This window comes from Vicugna pacos, chromosome 19 (genome assembly GCF_048564905.1).
Source record: "Vicugna pacos chromosome 19, VicPac4, whole genome shotgun sequence".
Taxonomy (NCBI): Eukaryota; Metazoa; Chordata; class Mammalia; order Artiodactyla; family Camelidae; genus Vicugna; species Vicugna pacos.
Genome location: NC_133005.1, coordinates 33,629,248 through 33,646,533, shown reverse-complemented (window position 1 = coordinate 33,646,533; position 17,286 = coordinate 33,629,248). Strand labels below are relative to the sequence as shown.

The 17,286-nt window shown below is 42.8% G+C and overlaps 1 non-coding gene across 1 annotated transcript; it reads left to right on the top strand.

Annotated features, from left to right (window-relative positions):
- The first annotated feature begins 14,130 nt into the window (after window positions 1-14,130).
- On the top strand, window positions 14,131-14,202 carry TRNAS-GGA (transfer RNA serine (anticodon GGA)). Its single transcript has one exon. It is a non-coding gene; the product is annotated as a tRNA-Ser (tRNA).
- Window positions 14,203-17,286: the final 3,084 nt, after the last annotated feature.

The window sequence follows — 17,286 nt, the reverse complement described above, 5'->3', positions numbered from 1 at the left end:
GTGGTGCATGTGTTACAATTAATACACAGACACTGACACATCATAATCACCCAAAGTCCATAGTTTACAGCAGGGCTCACTCTCAGTATTGTACAGTCTCTGGGTTTGGACAAACGTATAATAATGTATATCCATCATTACACTATCATATAGAGTATTTTCAATGCCCTAAAAATCCTTTGTGCCCCTCCTACTCATTTCCTCCTCCCCAATCTCTGGCAACCACTGACCTTTTTACTGTCTTCAGAGTTTCGTTTTTTCTAGAATATCATACAGCTGAAATCATGCAGTTATGTGTAGACTTTTCAGACTGGCTTCTTTCACTTAGTCATTAATATGTGTTCAAGTTTCCTTTGTGTCTTTTCATGGCTTGAGCGCTCATTTCTTTTTAGAGCTGAGTAATATTCCATTCTCTGGATGCACCACAAATTATTTATCCATTTACCTACTGAAGGACATCTTGGTGGCTTGCCAAGTTTTGGCAGCTATGAATAAAGCTGCTAAAAACATCTGTGTGCAGTTTTTTTTGTGGGGATATAAATTTTCTGCTCCTTTCGATAAGTGCCAAAGGAGCATGATTGCTGTATTGTACGCTAAGAGTATATTTGGTTTTGTAAGAAACTGTCTAATTGTCTTCCAAAGGGGCTGTGCCATTTTGCATTCCCACAAGGAATATATGGCAGTTCCTGCTGCCCCACATCCTCGCCAGCATTTGGTGTTGTCAGGGTTCCAGATGTGGGTCATTCTAATACATGTGTATTAATATCTCATTGTTTTTATTTGCATTTCCTGGATGACATGCAATAAGGAGCATATTTACATATGCTCGTTTGCCATCTGAACATCTTCTTTGATGAGCTGTCTGTTAGTCTTTGGCCCTTTGGCCATTTTTAAAATTGGGCTGCTTGTTATCATTGTGTTGTGTTTTTTATTTAAAAAATATTTTTATTGAAGTGTATTTGATTTATAATATTAGTCTCAGCTGCACAGCAAGGGGATTCTCTTATACATATATATACATATATATTTCAGATTCTTTTCCATTATATGTTATTATAAGAAATTGAATATAGTTCCCTGTGCTACACAGTAGGTCCTTGTTGTTTATCTGTTTTATATATAGTCATGTGTTTCTGTTAATCCCAAACTCCTAATTTATCCTTTCTCCATCCTTACCCCTTGGTAACCATGGTTTGTTTTCTATGTCTGTGTGTCTATTTTGGGTTTGTAAATAAGATTTGTATCTTTTTTTTTTAGATTCCACATGTAAGTGATATCATATGATATTTGTCTTTCTCTGCCTGACTTACTTCTTAGTGTTGAGTTTTAAGAGTTCTTTGTATATTTTGGATAAAAGCTCTTTGTCAGATCCGTCTTTTGCAAATATTTGCTCCCAGTCTGTGGCTTGTCTTCTCATTAGCTTGACATTGTCTTTTGCAGAACAGTGTTTAATATTGATGAATTTTGGGCAGCAATGATCATTTTTTATAATCTTCCATAGGTCAGGTTCCCTGGGAAACGGTCTCAGATGCAGATCCTTACGTGCAGGTTTGCTGGGGAGTATTCTGAGGACCAGCATCTGTGAGAGGTGAGACACAGGGCTGGGTAGAAGTGGAATTGCGATGCAGTTGCAGCGAAGTCTCGGTCAGTCCCATGGGGAGCTCTGGAGCTGGGTGAGCCCTTCAGAGGTGCCCCCAATCAAATATGGAGCTATGCCTTTGTACCCCAACATCAACCAGTCAGTGGATACAGGTTGCCCCTGGGAATGGGGTGTAACCTTGGATGAAACAGCTCACTGTGGCCCAGGGAAATTCCCAGGGAGGGACATAGCTGGGAGTGTCAGCAGCCAACACCCCAGCAAGTGATGACCTGGTTGCCTCGGTCCTAACTGGAGATCTGACAGCCTACTAAGTCTTCACCATATAATCTGAAAAAAATAAACTTGAAAATAAAGAAAAGAATGTGGGATTTGGACATAAAAGATATCGAGATCCACCAGTGACTTACTATATGATCTTGGGCACATCTTTTCTCTGGGCCCAAGTTTCCCCATCTGTATACTGAGAAAGTGTTATTAGATGAACTCCTTGGGACACTCATAAGTTGCAATCACTAGGAAAGCAGGTGCCCTGCGAGCTGACCACAGCAATGGGAGAAGATGGGCTGAGATGAGGCTGAAAGATTAAGAGGAGAACCTATTGTCTCAGGGATTTCATTGAATTAGATGAGGTGGCCCATGCTTCTGGGGCTTTCCCTCTAAGGTGCTTCTATGAATCATTAGTAAAAGAGCAGAACAAAGTGGAAACTTAAAGGTCAACTGGACTATCTCTTTATTACACAAAGGAGTCAAGGAATGTGCCCCATGTCACCGACTGAGTCAGCAGCAGAATTGGGAATCAAGCCTTGTTCCTAAAACCTGGCCAAGTGGTTTCTCAACACCTACATTGCCTGTTCCTTGAAAGACTAAGTCAAGGCCTGCTTTGGTTTGAAGAGATACCCCCTCAAGCTAACCTCCATGAAAGAAGAGCTATTTGAAAAGAGTCTGCATGAAAGCAAATTTCTCCCACAGTCTTCTTAAAAAAGGGAGAAACCAAGGGACTAGGAAGAAGTGAATTGAACACAGAAATCTGTCATTCAGAGTAGGACACGTTCAAAATGTACTCGGAGTATTGGAAGGGGAGATGCTGTTTTAAAACAGCAAGCAGAACTAGTGGGTTATATGCAACAAGACTGGATTCTTCCATATAGACCTTGGGAGGCTTTCAGAGAAAAATTAGTCTTGTGGTCCAAATATTTGATTTTAGAGAAGCTAGTTGAAGGTAAGCTCTAGTCAGAGTGGAGGACTACTGGGGGACTTCACTATTCACAAGAACTTTTCAGTTCTTCCCGTTGTTAGTGCCGTGACTCAGTTCCCTCCCTGTGCCTAGAATGGCTGAGTTAGGGGTTCCTATACCTTCCAGTTTCCAGAGACCAAAGCCTCCAACTTCTCTAGGAGATGCCTAAGATGTGGGTGCAGACCTGGGAGTCTGACTGCTCTTTGTACAGCTATTAAAACTGCACCCATCTTGAAACAACCTTCTTCTCCTTCCCTTTCTTAACTTGTGAGACTTTTAAACATTCTGCAGGGCTTCTCATAAATATCTCCTGCTGCAAACCGTTCGCTTTCACGTTTCTCCAATTTGAAAATTTGATTTCCAGTTCTATGTTGTAGCCAGTGGGTATGAATGATTTCTAGTTTCATACAAGATGGCTTTTGAGTTTCTGTTTCTTGCTCTCCATGTTGTTGGCTGTGGCTTTTGGAAGGAAAATTAGAGAAAGATTTGTTTTACCCTAACATTTGATACAAATGTACCTAAAGTGAGGGCAGCCTGTATTTGTTTTGTTTTTAAGTATTAAATCTTGAAGATAAATCATCAGCTTCCATGGTCAACACTACCAGTCCCATTTTCAATTTCTCTTCTATGGAGGAAGACACATTTGGTGTGTCTTCTCTGGTATGTACCCATAAACAGCTTGCCATTTTATGTGTGATTTTTCAATAAATATGAAGACTTCATATTACATATTTATATCACCAATCTGATTTTTCCAACAAACTTTTCTATGATATGTCTCCATGTTGATTCATGTAAATTAATTTTTTATAGCATATGAAACATACCAAGGTATGAAAATTTAACCATTTCACAAATGAGGGCCATTTTGATTGGTTTCAATTTGTGACTCTTTGGAACAATCTTACAATAAACCTCCTACCACATTATTAGGTTCCCACTGGCAAATATCTTGCCCCTTCTTTGTATCTGGAAAGAAAATTGCTAAACGATGGCTTATGTGAATTTTCAGTTTTATTAGGCATAACCAAATCACTCTTCTAAGCGGCGTACCAATTTACACGTCCATCAGCAAACTATGAGAGTCTCTGAGTGTTTTTATTGTAGACTTCAAATTCCTGCCATTCTGAGGGGTGAAAAATGGTGTCTGGTTGCTTTAAGTGGCTTTTTCCTTATACCTAGTGAGTGGAAGCTCTTTATGTGTCTGTATGGACCATCTGCTATAATATCTTATTTGATTGCTCATCTATTCATAGTTCATTTTTTTCTAGGAATTTGGTTGTTTTTCTTATTCATTTATAGAAATTCTTCACATATTTTTCATTCTATTTCTTTGTTATAATCATTTCAAATATTTACTTCTTTTTTGTTTGCTTGTTTAACTTTCACTTATTCTTTCTTTTTTCTTAAAAAATGATTGAAGTATGTCAGTTTACAATTTTGTGTCAGTTTCTGGTGCACAGCATAATAGTTCAGCCATACATATACATACGTGTATTTGTTTTCATGTTCTTTTTTCATTCTAGGTACAAGATATTGAATATCGTTGCAAATATAAACTTGTTTATCAAATATTTACTTCTAGGCTATTATTTACCTTTGGACTCTTTGTGTTTGTCAACTTTGATATTGATGTAGTAAAATTTGTTGTTTTCTTAACTCTCTGTGCCGTGCTTACCCTGAGGTAAGTCTAGCATTTATTGAGCACCTCTTATGTGACAATCACTGGGCTATTCCTTTCACATGCTGTCACCTCTAACCCTCATAACTTCATGAAATTAGCACTGCTATTATCATTTTTATGTTAGAGATGACAAAACTGAGGCTCAGTGGGACAAAGTCATTGCCCCAAATCTCAGAGCCAGTCACCAACAAGTACAGGATGTAAACCCATATCTGCTTGGTTCCAGAACACTCTCTTTGTTCTATTCTAGAGGTCTGGGGAGAAACCCCACACAGGCAGATAGTTTATTCTTTATCTCACCCCTCATATCCTAGACCAGATCCAGTGAGTCAAAAAAGATGGAAATGCAGAGAAACTCTTGTACATTTATTTATTCACTAATCAACAGACATTTCCTGTTGTGTGCCAAGCCTCACGGTGGATGCTGGGAGTACAGAGATCAAACAGGACAAAACTTGGCCCCCAAGGAGGTATTGGTCACAAAGCCACATCTTCATTCAGCTGTTCACATTTTTTTCCAAGCTTAGGGGAAAATGGAATCCTAGATCACACAGACCAGGAAGTCCTGCTCTCACTGAACTGGTAAGAATAAATCTGTGGAAAGAAAAGAGGGCAGAACCTCAGCAGAGGAACAACTGCAGTGACCCTTACATCCTTCCCACCGAGAGGGTCCTTCTGCCACCAGGCCCGAAGTCCCTCAGGGTAAGTAGAGAGAGGGCTCGGTGCTGGAATGATTGAAACAGCACTGGTCTTTGACCTATGAAGCAGGAGCAAATCCAGGCTTTTCAATGTCCCTACTGATAAAATGAGGGCATTAGGCCAGATCTCATCTGGTAAAAACAAAGCCACAACCCAGAGGCTTGACCCACCCCCAGATACCACCCATCCCCGTCTCTACCCCGTGCATGGAAATCAGTTCTTCTCCAACCTCAGGACCCAAACTGAGGCCATGCATGTCTCGAGACTCCTTTCCACCAAAGGGACCCCAAAGAGGGTTGTAAGTGTCTGACAGACAGACTGATTCATTAACTGATTGACCAGCTGGCTGCTTGCCTGGCTCACCAGCTGACCAACGGACTACTGGAGAATACAGGGGTTGGAGGAGCCCTGACCCCACCCTCCAGCTGAGTTCAGAGGAGCCCCCTGTACTTCTTCAAGATGCATGTCCGCAAGTTCAGATCTTTCTGGTCCCCCTTTTCCAGGACTCTACTTCCTCACCTGGCTCTGATGTGCCTACAGGATCCAAACATTTGATGCCACAATAGTCGGGGCAACATTTTTGCTTCTTTGGACACTGCCAGTCACTCTCGCATTGAGGGGGTTCATATACAAGACACATTGCAGGACGTCTGAAGGGGCAGTCTCCACGTTTAGCTTTTTCTGAAGGGTAAGAACAAAGGAGGAAGAGGAAAAAGTTGCTGAGTCTTGACCACAATTCTGGACAAGGAACCAGCTTCCCAGGAGAGGAGAGAAACCTAATCCAGGTGGTGAACCCCAAAGGACTGGAGGGAGCAGTTAGAATCCCAGTTTAAGGCAGGTGTGGGGCAATGCCAAATTAAGCCAACCACCCTATAAAGCGGGAGTCAATGGCACAAAAAAGAATGTATAGATGATGATGTGGTGTTAGATGATTTAAGGAGACTTTGAAGAGTTTGCCAATTTCCATGGCACAAATATTCCCACCATGGCTAATTTCAAGCTACCAATGTGCCAGCAACTAGTTAACAAAAGTCTTGAAAATTTCACAATCAGCCACTGCAAGCCAGGATAAGCCAGCTCTGGAAAGCGGTTGAATAAAGCTCATAGTCAGGTGTTCCTGGACCACGGTTGGCTGGGAAAGAGGCAGAGATGGGGAGTGAGAGCAGGAGAGGCAACCCATTAGCGATTAAAAGAAAGAGAACAGGTCAACTGAGAAGTAAACAGGGAAAGAGTGACTATTAAAAAAGAAATACTAAGAAAAAAGAGAACAATTTGGAAAATTGAAACAGATGGTGACCAAAATAATGTGACAGAGAAAAAGGAAAACAAAACAAACCCAGTAAAGAAGGAACTATTAGAGAAAGAACATACAGACAAGGGCTGGAGTAAACAGGTCCATGTGGTGAAAGGCAGATTTGGGGACGTGCAGAATCTCTCTTAGTTGAAGTCCTCCAAGGGTGCTAGAAATTAGGGGCCACAGTCCAGACCATTGGAAAGGTGGCTTCAAGTTCAGCCCCCAGGCTGCAAGGAAAGGCTATTCCCACCCTGAGCCATCACTGACTCTGGCACCTGGATATGGCCTGAGAGACCCCCAACTCACCTTTGCTGGCACCTTCCACAGCCCAGGACATCAGGAATCCAGAGGCAAATATCACCAGGAGGATGGCAAGGCTGTAGGACTTCATAATGAGGGTAGGTTGGGACTGTGGTGATGGGTGCTGGCCTCATCCTTTATACCTCCTCCCATGGGTGTGGTCCCACCTGAAGTACCCTCAGCCCTCCCAGATGCTATTTCATAAGGCAGGAAATTCACGTGAGGACAGCACCCCCCACACCCAGAGTGTTGACAGCCCTTTCCAGCCCTTAGGCAAGAGCCCGAGACCTGGGAAGGGGAACCTAGGACTTGGAGGGGGACGTGTCGCCAGATTGGTCAGGAAGCCATTCTGAAACACCTTAGGGGACCCTGAACCACAGGCCTCGGGGGTGGGGTGGGGGAGGGGCAAAGAGGGCAAAACAGAAAGACTTTACAATGAAGCTTCTTAGAAACCTGGAACAGTCAGAGAGCTGTGTCCTCTCAAAGTGTCCTGACTTTCCCACACCCCTGGACTCTTGGCCACACTGCTGCCAGATTGCTCGGGTCGTTTCTTTCCCTCGGCGTCATGTGACATGTTCTCTCGCTCTCTCCTGACTCATTTTGAGGTAATACGTGCAGCGCCAGTCACACAAAGGATCCTTGGTGAATGACAAGTGAAGAGAGGACAGCAATCAAAACCACTTCGGGCCTCAGCCTTCCCAGCTGTGAAGTGGGAACAATAATAATAACTGACCAGGTCACTGAGGAGGATTTGGGATAAAGAGGGTGGAAGGACATTGAAGAGGGAACACACTTCCCCTTAGCCCTGCAGCTGGAAGTGAAGTTGATGTGAATCGAATCACATTTGAGCCACTTTTCCTGAGATAAACTGAAGGGGCTCTTTCCAGCAGTCATCTGAGCAGTCAGTTAAAAATGAAGTGCCATTTAACACATTCAAAAAAGTCTCCCAAGTTACCCGCACTGCTGTTTCATGATTATACTGAAGGTTCTCATCTATTGAACATTGACTATGTGGTGAGAAGTTTGTACAGGACAGTTCTAAATATCAAAAGAAAGCCTATTAAGAAGAAACAAAGGGGGAAAAAGGCATGAAATACAGAAAATAGAATGTAGGGGAGGAAAAGAAGGGAGTCCTCACTGATAATGGTGAGAGAAGATTCCAGAATGACAGCTGAGTGCCAGGAATACAGACAGAACAAACTAGTGGTTACCAGTGGAGAGAGGGAATTGGCGAGGGGCTACGTCAGGGTAAAGGATTAAGAAGTACAAATTATTTTGTATAATAAATACTTAGAGGTACTTATTATGTATAAAATAAGCTACAAGGATATATTGTACAACATGGGGCAATATATTTTATAATAACTATAAATGGAGTAAAAACCCTCAAAAATTGTGAATCACTGACTGAAAAATTGTGCTGAACACTGGAATTTGACACAACATTGTAAAATGATTATAAATCAATAAAAAATGTTAAAAAATTGTGAATCACTATATTATGCACTTTTAACTTATATAATATTGTACATCAACTATACTTTAACAAAAATTTTAAAAGAAATTTGGGAAACATTAAAAATAAAACCATTGCAAAATTTGCCATTAAAAAAAGAAAAAAATAGAGAGAGCTACCAGCCCAGATTGGAGGGAGTCAGAGGGCTCCAGGAAATTCATTTTTTGGAAGGTGAAATTAATAGAACATCTGGCACACACGTTCACATCTGTTCGCACATGGAGAGGTGATTTTAGCAGCTAGGGAAGAGTTTGTGGTTGAACAGATGAGGTGTACATAGAAAACCAAGCAAATGCAAAACATGACAGATGGGAGTTGGAGGATAAAGACCTCATCTCTCTCTTCCAGGGTGGGGAATCTCTAGGCAGATTCTATACGATCCGCCAGAGGTTCCCAGCAGGATGAGCCCCGGTGGTCTGCAGCAGTAGACTTCTCATCACTGCACCTTTTTTTGGCTTCTTTCCATTCCCTGTCTCACAAATCCATTCTCTGAAAAATGCTTCCTGGATCGCTTCCCCCCAGAATTGTTTGTCCTCAAATGATTGCCTCAGGGTCTGCTTTCAGGAGAACTCAACCAAAGATATTCCAGCATGTAACTCAGTAACAGGCACGTGTGGGCAGCCACTGTCGTCAGAACCAGGACGACATATTTATATAGTTTGGGAACCTGACGCCATAGTCTGTGTTGGGTGAATGTGACAATGAATGATTCATCGCGTGAACCAAGGAGGCCGCTGAGAAGACCTATTGGCCATGCTTCAATCCCTCCCTCCCAATTTGTGGTCGTCACTGGGGACACTCACGTGTGTCCAAATTTGTACACTGTTCCTTTCACAATTTGGAAAAAGTTCTCTGCAAAATTCCAATCATCTCTAAGGGGAGTTGTTGAGGGACACGGTGGGTTGGTGCACGGGAGGTAAAAGAATTTACTGGAGACAAAGAAAAGCTTAAGAAACAAAGGAAAATTTAATAGATACTCTATGGTAGGCAACAGCGGGCCACACAGGCAAGAGGAGCAGTGTGCACACTGGGGTGAACGTGTAGGGTCTGTGATTAGGGAAGGGGTTGTGCACATGGGTGGGGGCTGCGCGATCAGCTTGTTCACAGGTAACTGGTTGGTTACAAGTGAGGTAAGACTTGTCAGGGGCTATTCTAAGTAATAGGTTTTATGGGGGAGGGTATAACTCAAGTGGTAGAGTGCATGCCTAGCATGTGCAAGGTGCTGGGTTCAATTCCCAGTGCCGCCTCTAAAAATAAATAAATAAATAAACCTACCCCTCCCCCACCACCCCAAAAAAGACAACAAACAAAGTAGGATTCATGACTCTGGTAAGAGCAGGGTGTGTAGTGAGGCCTGTCCGCCTTGGGTATTGTGAGGTTAGCCATTTCTTGGGACCGTTAGTTCTGCTAGGGCAAGAACATGTCAAGGAAAAGTGCTCTTCCATCTTCTTGTGAGAGAATGCAGGCACACAGGGGTCCAGGAGTCTGGGGTTAAGGATGCCAGTCAGCTCCAGGCACATAGAGAGTCCAGGAATGGGGTTTGGGGTGTTATGGACTGGACTTCCAAGAACATTAGCCAGCTCCACAGCCAAGGAAGACCCCTTCACCCGGAGGCTGGCTGCTTGAGATAGTGACCTTGTGCCTACAAGCTGGTGGTGGGCGACAGGGCAGAAACCTGCTGAATCAGGCCAGAAGCTAGAGACTGGGAAATATGGTGACACCAAGGGAGGAACACACCAACCACACCCTGCTGTCTCTACCAGTGACAATGAATGACAACTGTGGCTGTCAGATCTCCTCCCATCAGAAATGAGCTTCACAGCTGAATTCCTTCCTGTGGTGGGGCTTTTCCCTCCCCAGCACTTTCCAGATGGATTTTTTGAAGTTTATGTAAGGTTGGAACGCCCTCTCAAACATTCCCACAATTTTATTGAGTCTGTGGAAATAAAGTTGTACAGTGTTATGCCGCTGAGACTCCACAATTATTTCTTAATGCAGCACTGAATACATGAATATTAATCCTAGCATGATTCTCTCTGTGTGTGGATGTGTATTTGGCCTCATAAATAATCATGTATGCAATCAAAATAGGACATCTGTTTTCATACACTAGATTGACAAGGGTTTTAAAGTCTGACAATATATCATTGAATAAGTTATGGGGAAACAGAGACTCATATACTGCTGACAGGAGGGGAAACTGGTCCATCCCTTTGGCAGAGTTACTTGTTTTTTTCTACCAGAACCACCTAGCTTTGCCAAAAGGGGAAACTTAAAAGCAAATTGAATTCTGAGTATTGTCAGGGAAGAAGAAAATTTCTTCTACCCTTCTAGGTTCTTCTGGCTGGTCTATGAATTAAATTGACATGAGACAGATGAACAGGAGAAACTCAAACAAAAATTTAATAACATATATCTGCAGGAGAGACTCAGGACCATCCGAGCAACTCACCAAAATCACTGAGGACTTCACCTTAAATATCGACAAGGAGGATGTTGGCGACAGTGGTTTGGGACCTCAAAGAGGAGGAAGACAGTTCATGTGGAGATGGAAAAGCGAATGTTCAGTAAACAAGTTTGGGGGGGGTGCGTACAGGAACATTGGGACACAGAGAGGAATTTTAACAGACTTTGCTGGGTTCCTCCTTGTGTACACACCCAGTTCCTTCTCCAGTTCACCTCTGGAACAGGTCCTCTCTCTACATTTCTTCCAGGCAGATAGGGGGAAGGTCAAAGATTCTTCCTGAATCTTTTGGGTCTTAAAAACAATCAGCTGAAATTAATCTTCATGCCAAAGAGATGTAATTTAAGGTGGCAAATTTTGCTCACCTATGATATATATAGCTTAGGGGAAAAACATGTCTGCAGGTAAGAGGATTCATCTGGAGGAGGGAGAGTCTATGTTTCCCACCCACTCCCAGCCACCCAGACTCCATGAATCACAGATGCTGGGTATACAGAGAGAAGCAGGTGTTTTATTCACTCTCTGATCAAAACACATTTTCTGGGCCCAGCCTTTTCTGGGTGCCAGGGATACACAAGACCAGGCACAAAGGAAGTATTCGTGGTAGAACCAAGGCTTCAGTTTGGAATGTCTGATATTTGACCTACTCAAAGCTACTCTCTCTTCCAGCGCTGGTACCAAAGATGTCTGAGATGGGAGCACTGCCCCAGGTGCCTGCCTTGAACACTGTTGTTGCATGCCCAGGTTCCTTCAATACCTTTGATTGTCTCTGGATGGCTATGACCCAGATTAGTGTTTTGCGACTAAGGGCTCACTTGTAGACTTTCTTCAGGGGCGTGTCTCTGAGCTATTGTAGCCCCCTTGTCCAGACAGACAACCAGAAGTACCCAGAAGTTTATGTCCTCTCCTGTCAGCTCTTAGGTAATGTCTTGTTGCAGCAAAGTGTGTTACAGCTCAGTGTTACAGCTCAGTTGTGACAGCAACCTGGATCCTGACAAGAGACAAAGCAGCACTCGGAGGGTTGGAGAACTCAGGTTTATTACGCTGGCAAGTCCATAGGAGTTAACACTCCAAGCTCTGGACCCTGTCTGTAGGTTTACACAGGCTTCTATAGGCTGCCAGTCTAGACTTTGCAACATCATGTGCAAATAAGGTGGAACAAAGTGGACCAATCAGGAATGAGCTTTTTAGAAATGGACCAATCAGGAGTGAGCTTTATGCAAATGAAGTGTTACAAATGGACCAATGAGGAGTGAGCTTAGGGAGCTAATAGAATCTTAGGGATAAGTTCCACTTTCCTAGAAGCAAGCCCTTTTACAGAAGCAAAAAGCAAGATAATACTGCCGGGCCAGGGAACCAGATGGCACTGGCAGGAAAGCAGTGGCCCTGACTGTGGGTCTTGCTGGTCTTTTCAGGGGGCTTCCCACATTAGTCTGACCAGGATGGGAGTACAAAATCCCCACTTTATGCTTCAGAGATCCCTGCGGGATTGGCCTGAGGCTGGGACTCCATCTGAAGTCAAACCATTGTTTGGCTTCTTTCCCTCATTCCCTTACCAGTTTCTCCTGGGTGCCCTTGAGCCCTTGGCTCAAGTGTGTTTCTAGGAGAACCCACCTAGAGAGTGACTCCATGGGGCTCTTGGAGAAGGACTGGGAGTGCAGGGTAATACTGAAGGGCAGGGAACCTGGCAGAGGTAACAGGGCTGAGAGACCCTTCCTTGGTCTAGACTGAGTGGAAGATGGACTGGGGACAATGAAAGAAGCCTGGACCTTGTCTTTAGCTTTCATGAGGGAACACACATGTTCCCACATGTCCCTGTGGGCCTCAAGGTTTCCCTGGCACTAGCTGTCCTTCTGTCACAGGGAAGAACAAGTGTGACTCCATGTTAGATCTGTTCCTTTGGCTCTAACCCTGTGCTCTGTTTCCTGTGCTGAGTCATGCTGATTCTGTACCTTTTATAAAAGAATGCTGCCTACAGCCTGAAATACACAAGATAGCCCGTTCTCAAGGCTCTGATCTTTAAGGGTATAACACTTTTCCATTCATCTGGAGATTAAAAATTACAGAACAGAGGATAACATTTGTTGGAGGTTTACAGGAACATCATGACCTGACCTAAGTGGACAGCTGCAAAAACAAAGGATTCTGACACCAAGAAGTTGGCACCAACCAACCACACACCCTCCCCTTTTTAGTATAAAAGGATCCTGAATTCTGACTTAAGGAAGATGGTTCTCCAGGACTTCAGTCCCCCATCTTCTCAGTCTATCGGCTTTCCGAATAAAGTCGTTATGACTTGCCCCAACATCTTGTCTCCTGATTTATTAGCCTGTTGTGCAGTGAGCAGAACGAGTTTGCAGTTGGAACCACTTCTTCTATTGGTGCAGGGGATAGAGTCTCCTGCCCTTGCCAGACACTCCTGGACATTTTCCAGACGTCACGTCAACGGGACAAAGCAGAGGTGCAAGTTACAGGAAGTCCTGGTTGCTGCCTTCATGCTGCAGAACCCCAGCCCTAGGTCTGTGCTTTAGCAAAGGAATCAATCCCTTCTACATCTCAGGCCCCAAACTGAGCCTCCTGGAGGATCAACTGATTCGTTCTCACCAGTGCCCCCTCAAGCAGTGCTGGTAGATGAAGGAAACAATTTCCTAGGAAAATGTCATTTACCCCAAGAGACACAGAAAGTGAAAACAGACCAATTTCTATAGAAGCAATAGACATTATTGAAAAACTCTCCCATGTGGTTCCACAGGGGCTGCTCTATAAGCTTTCAAAGACACATCATTCCAGTGCTGCTCAAATGACTCCCAAGGAAAGGAAAAATAATTTTCCAGTTCTTTTTATGAAGTGTAATATTGACCCCCTCCAAACTTGGCAAAAATTACATAAAAAGAGAAAACTACAGATCAATTTCACTAACAAATATTAACTCAAAAATCCAAAATAAAATTTAGTAAGCAGAATACAAAATATATTTTAAAAACTAATTCATCACAACCAAATGAATACAAGATGATTAAATATTAGGAAATCCTCAATATAAAGTATTATATAAATATATCTAAGGAGAAAAAAAGTGATAGAATTTATTCTCATAGATGCTACAAAGAACTTCAGAAAAGTACACACTCATTTATCACTTTTAAGAACTGTATATATTTTTGATAAACTAAGAGCTTTACTAACACCTTCTTAATGGAGAAATGAAAAGGCTTTTCCATTAAGATTAAGAAGAAGGTGGGGATAGCCACTAACTTCATTATTATTTCATACTGTAATGGAAGAAATAGCCAATATAGATTTAAAAATTAGACACATAAAAGTTAGAAATTGGGGTAGGGGGGTATAGCTCAGTGGTAGAGTGCATGCTTGGAATGCATTAGGTCCTGGGTTCAATCCCCAATACCTCCATTAAGGGGAAAAAACAAAGAAACAAACAAAAAGTTAGAAATAAAATTATCATTGTAGACAGCATGATCGTGTATGTATAAAAGACAAAGATTCCAAGTTAAATCTAGTGTGTATAAACAATGAAATCATTCAACAATATTCTATATTATCATATAAAAATCACTGATGCTCTTACATATAAACAAGAAGTTAGAAGATTAAGTGTAAGAGAGTATCTCATTTATTATACAACAAAAATTTTAAACACTAGAAATAAACACCATAAGAAATTATCAAAATTTTAAAACACTTCTGAAAGACTTAAAAGTATACCTGCATGAGAAGACATCTCTTGTCCTCAGATGGAATGATTCAGCATAATAAAAATGTCAAATTTCTCCCAGTTAATTTAATATGACCTCAGTAAAGTACCAATTTTTTTTTTCCTTCCAGGGCTTAGAGAGGTTGATTCTAAATTTATATAAAAAGTAAACAAGCAAGAAAGCTAGGAAGCTCAAAAGCATCAAAAAAGACTGGCCTTACAGCACATTAAAAGATACTATAATGCCATTACAGTTAAAGTATTGTGGTATTACTGTTTGACTAGAAAGTTACACATTGAAACCGTACTGTTTTCTGCCTTCCAGCCTGGCAAAAATTCAAAAGCTTGGCAATAAACTCCATCAGCAAGGCTGTGAGGAAACAGTTTCTCAGACATAGCTGGTAGGAATCCAAAATAGTGCAGTTCCTGAGGATGGGAATTCAGCAATGTTTAACCAAAATATAGATGTTTTTATCCCTTCCATAGTCTCACTTCTAGGAATCTACCCTGAAGACAGATGTCAACAAGCATGCTAACATAATTTGTGACCTTATTTGTAATACCCAAGGACTGCTTATCTATGCAGGACAAGGAAATGGGATAAATAAACTATGATCTAGCCACACAAAAGAATATTATGATTTATTAAAAAATAGAATGAGGAAGTTCTCTGTGAGCAGAGATGGAGTGATTGGCAGGTATACTGTTCAGTGTAAACATGCATAAAGTAAGCTAACCTTCAGGTAAGACAAAAGCAAGTAAGAATACATATGTATTTTTTTCAAATGAAAACTTAAGAAGGATGGACCAGAAAGGAATAAAATTGTTACCTACAGGGGTTGAGTGGAAGTAGAGTGAAACCTAGGGATGGAAAAGACTTCTATGACTGTATCTTTTTATGTAATTTTGATTTTCCTCCAGCTTTATGGAGACATACTTGACATGTAACATTATGTGAGTTTAAGGTGTATGATGTGACAATTTGATACACTTATCTACTGTAAAATGTTTACCACAATAAGATTAGTTAACACATTCTTTATTTCACATACTTACCATGTTGTTATATTATAGTGAGAACATTGAAGCTCTACTCTCATAACAACTTTCAAATGTACAATCCAGTTTTGTTAACTGCAATCACCATGCTGTCCATTCCTATCTGAAACTTACTCATCTTTCGTGGGGAACTTATTCATTTTGTGCCTGAAAGTTTATGCTCTTTGACCGTCTCCCATTTCCCCTACCTCTCAGCCCCTGACAACCACCATTCTAGTTTGTGTTTCTATGAGTTCAATGGTTTTAGATCCCATGTATAAGTGGGCTCATACAGTATTTATCTTTCCCTGTCTGACTTGTTTCACTTAGGATAATGCTTTCCAGGTCCGTCTATGTTGTCGCAAATGTCAGAATCTCCTTTTTTATGGCTGGATAATATTCCATTGAGTACACGTACAGTGTCTTCTTCATCCATTCATCTGTCAATGTACTTGGGCTGCTTCCATGTCTTGGCTATTGTGAGTGTTGTTGTGATGCACGTGGGAGAACAGGTATGTTTTCTAGACAGCGATTTTATCTCGTTTAGATAAATATCCAGAAGTAGGATTGCTGGATCATATGGTAGCTCTATTTTTAATTTTTCTAAAATTTCCATACAGTTTTCCGTAGTGGCTGCACCGATTTACATTCCCACTGACAGTACATGAGGATTCCCTTTTCTCCACATCGTTGACATTTGTTATTTTTTGTCTTTCTGATGACAGCCATTCTAACAGATGTGAGGTAATAGCTTGTTGTGGTTTTGATTTGCATTTCCCTGGTGATTCGAGATGTTGAGCAGGCTTAGAGGAGAAAGAGAATTCAGAGATCACACAGATCGGGGATCAGGCGTAGAAGCACTGCTTTTGTGATCCTCAGGTTCTGTGCCCGGAAGACAGTGAGAGATGGGGTTGAAAGGCAGAGGCTCTGCTGAGGGTTACACGTGGGCCCGCTCCCTGCCCAGGAGGGCGGAGCTCCAGGGGACTTAGGCTGCACTGAGGGAGCGTGACGGCAGGTGGGCCACAGATCTGAGCCTGGCCCTTCTTCCGACTTCCTTAGGGACAATGCACCACTTCCAGTACTCGCCCTTCAAGCTCTGTCAGTGCTGAGTACCATTTTTGCAAGTTTGGAGGGTGGGCATCTTACAAGTGCCTCTCATCACTGAACAATTCCCAGGCTTTGCCTGAACTGGAGAGAGCAGGTCCAGTGCTTGAGACCCTCTTGCTGTCCAGGACCACAGCCCAGCCTTACGCTGCTCCATAGAAACCAACCCCCCAGCCTACCCTCGTTCCCAAACTGAGACCTAAGCACCTCACGAAGGAAGGTCCGAGTCCTTTAATCCAATGCGCCCCCTAGTGGCGGATGACCTGCAGTCAGGCTGTCTGTCCGTTCTAAGAGCAGATCAAATGACCAATAACGTTGACAAGGTTGGCGTGGCTGAGACCGAGCTAGGCCCGCCTAATCCCCGAGCTGATCCAAAGGGAGTCCCCACCAGCACCCCAGGGCTCTCTGCCCTCAGCCTCAGTCGTTGCCCCTTCCTTGTAGGTAGGCCCCTCTGGCAGGTCCAGAACGGCTGTAGGATCCCCGCACAGCCTGCACCAGCACTAGATCAGCACGGCTACTTCCCCGAGCACTGCGCGTCACCCGGGCACCGCGGGGGCGGACAGACCCCCGCAGCAGTGAGCGGGTACGGGCCGGGGGAGGGGCAGCTTCAGTTCTCCCTTCCTCGGAGGACAAGCAACGCA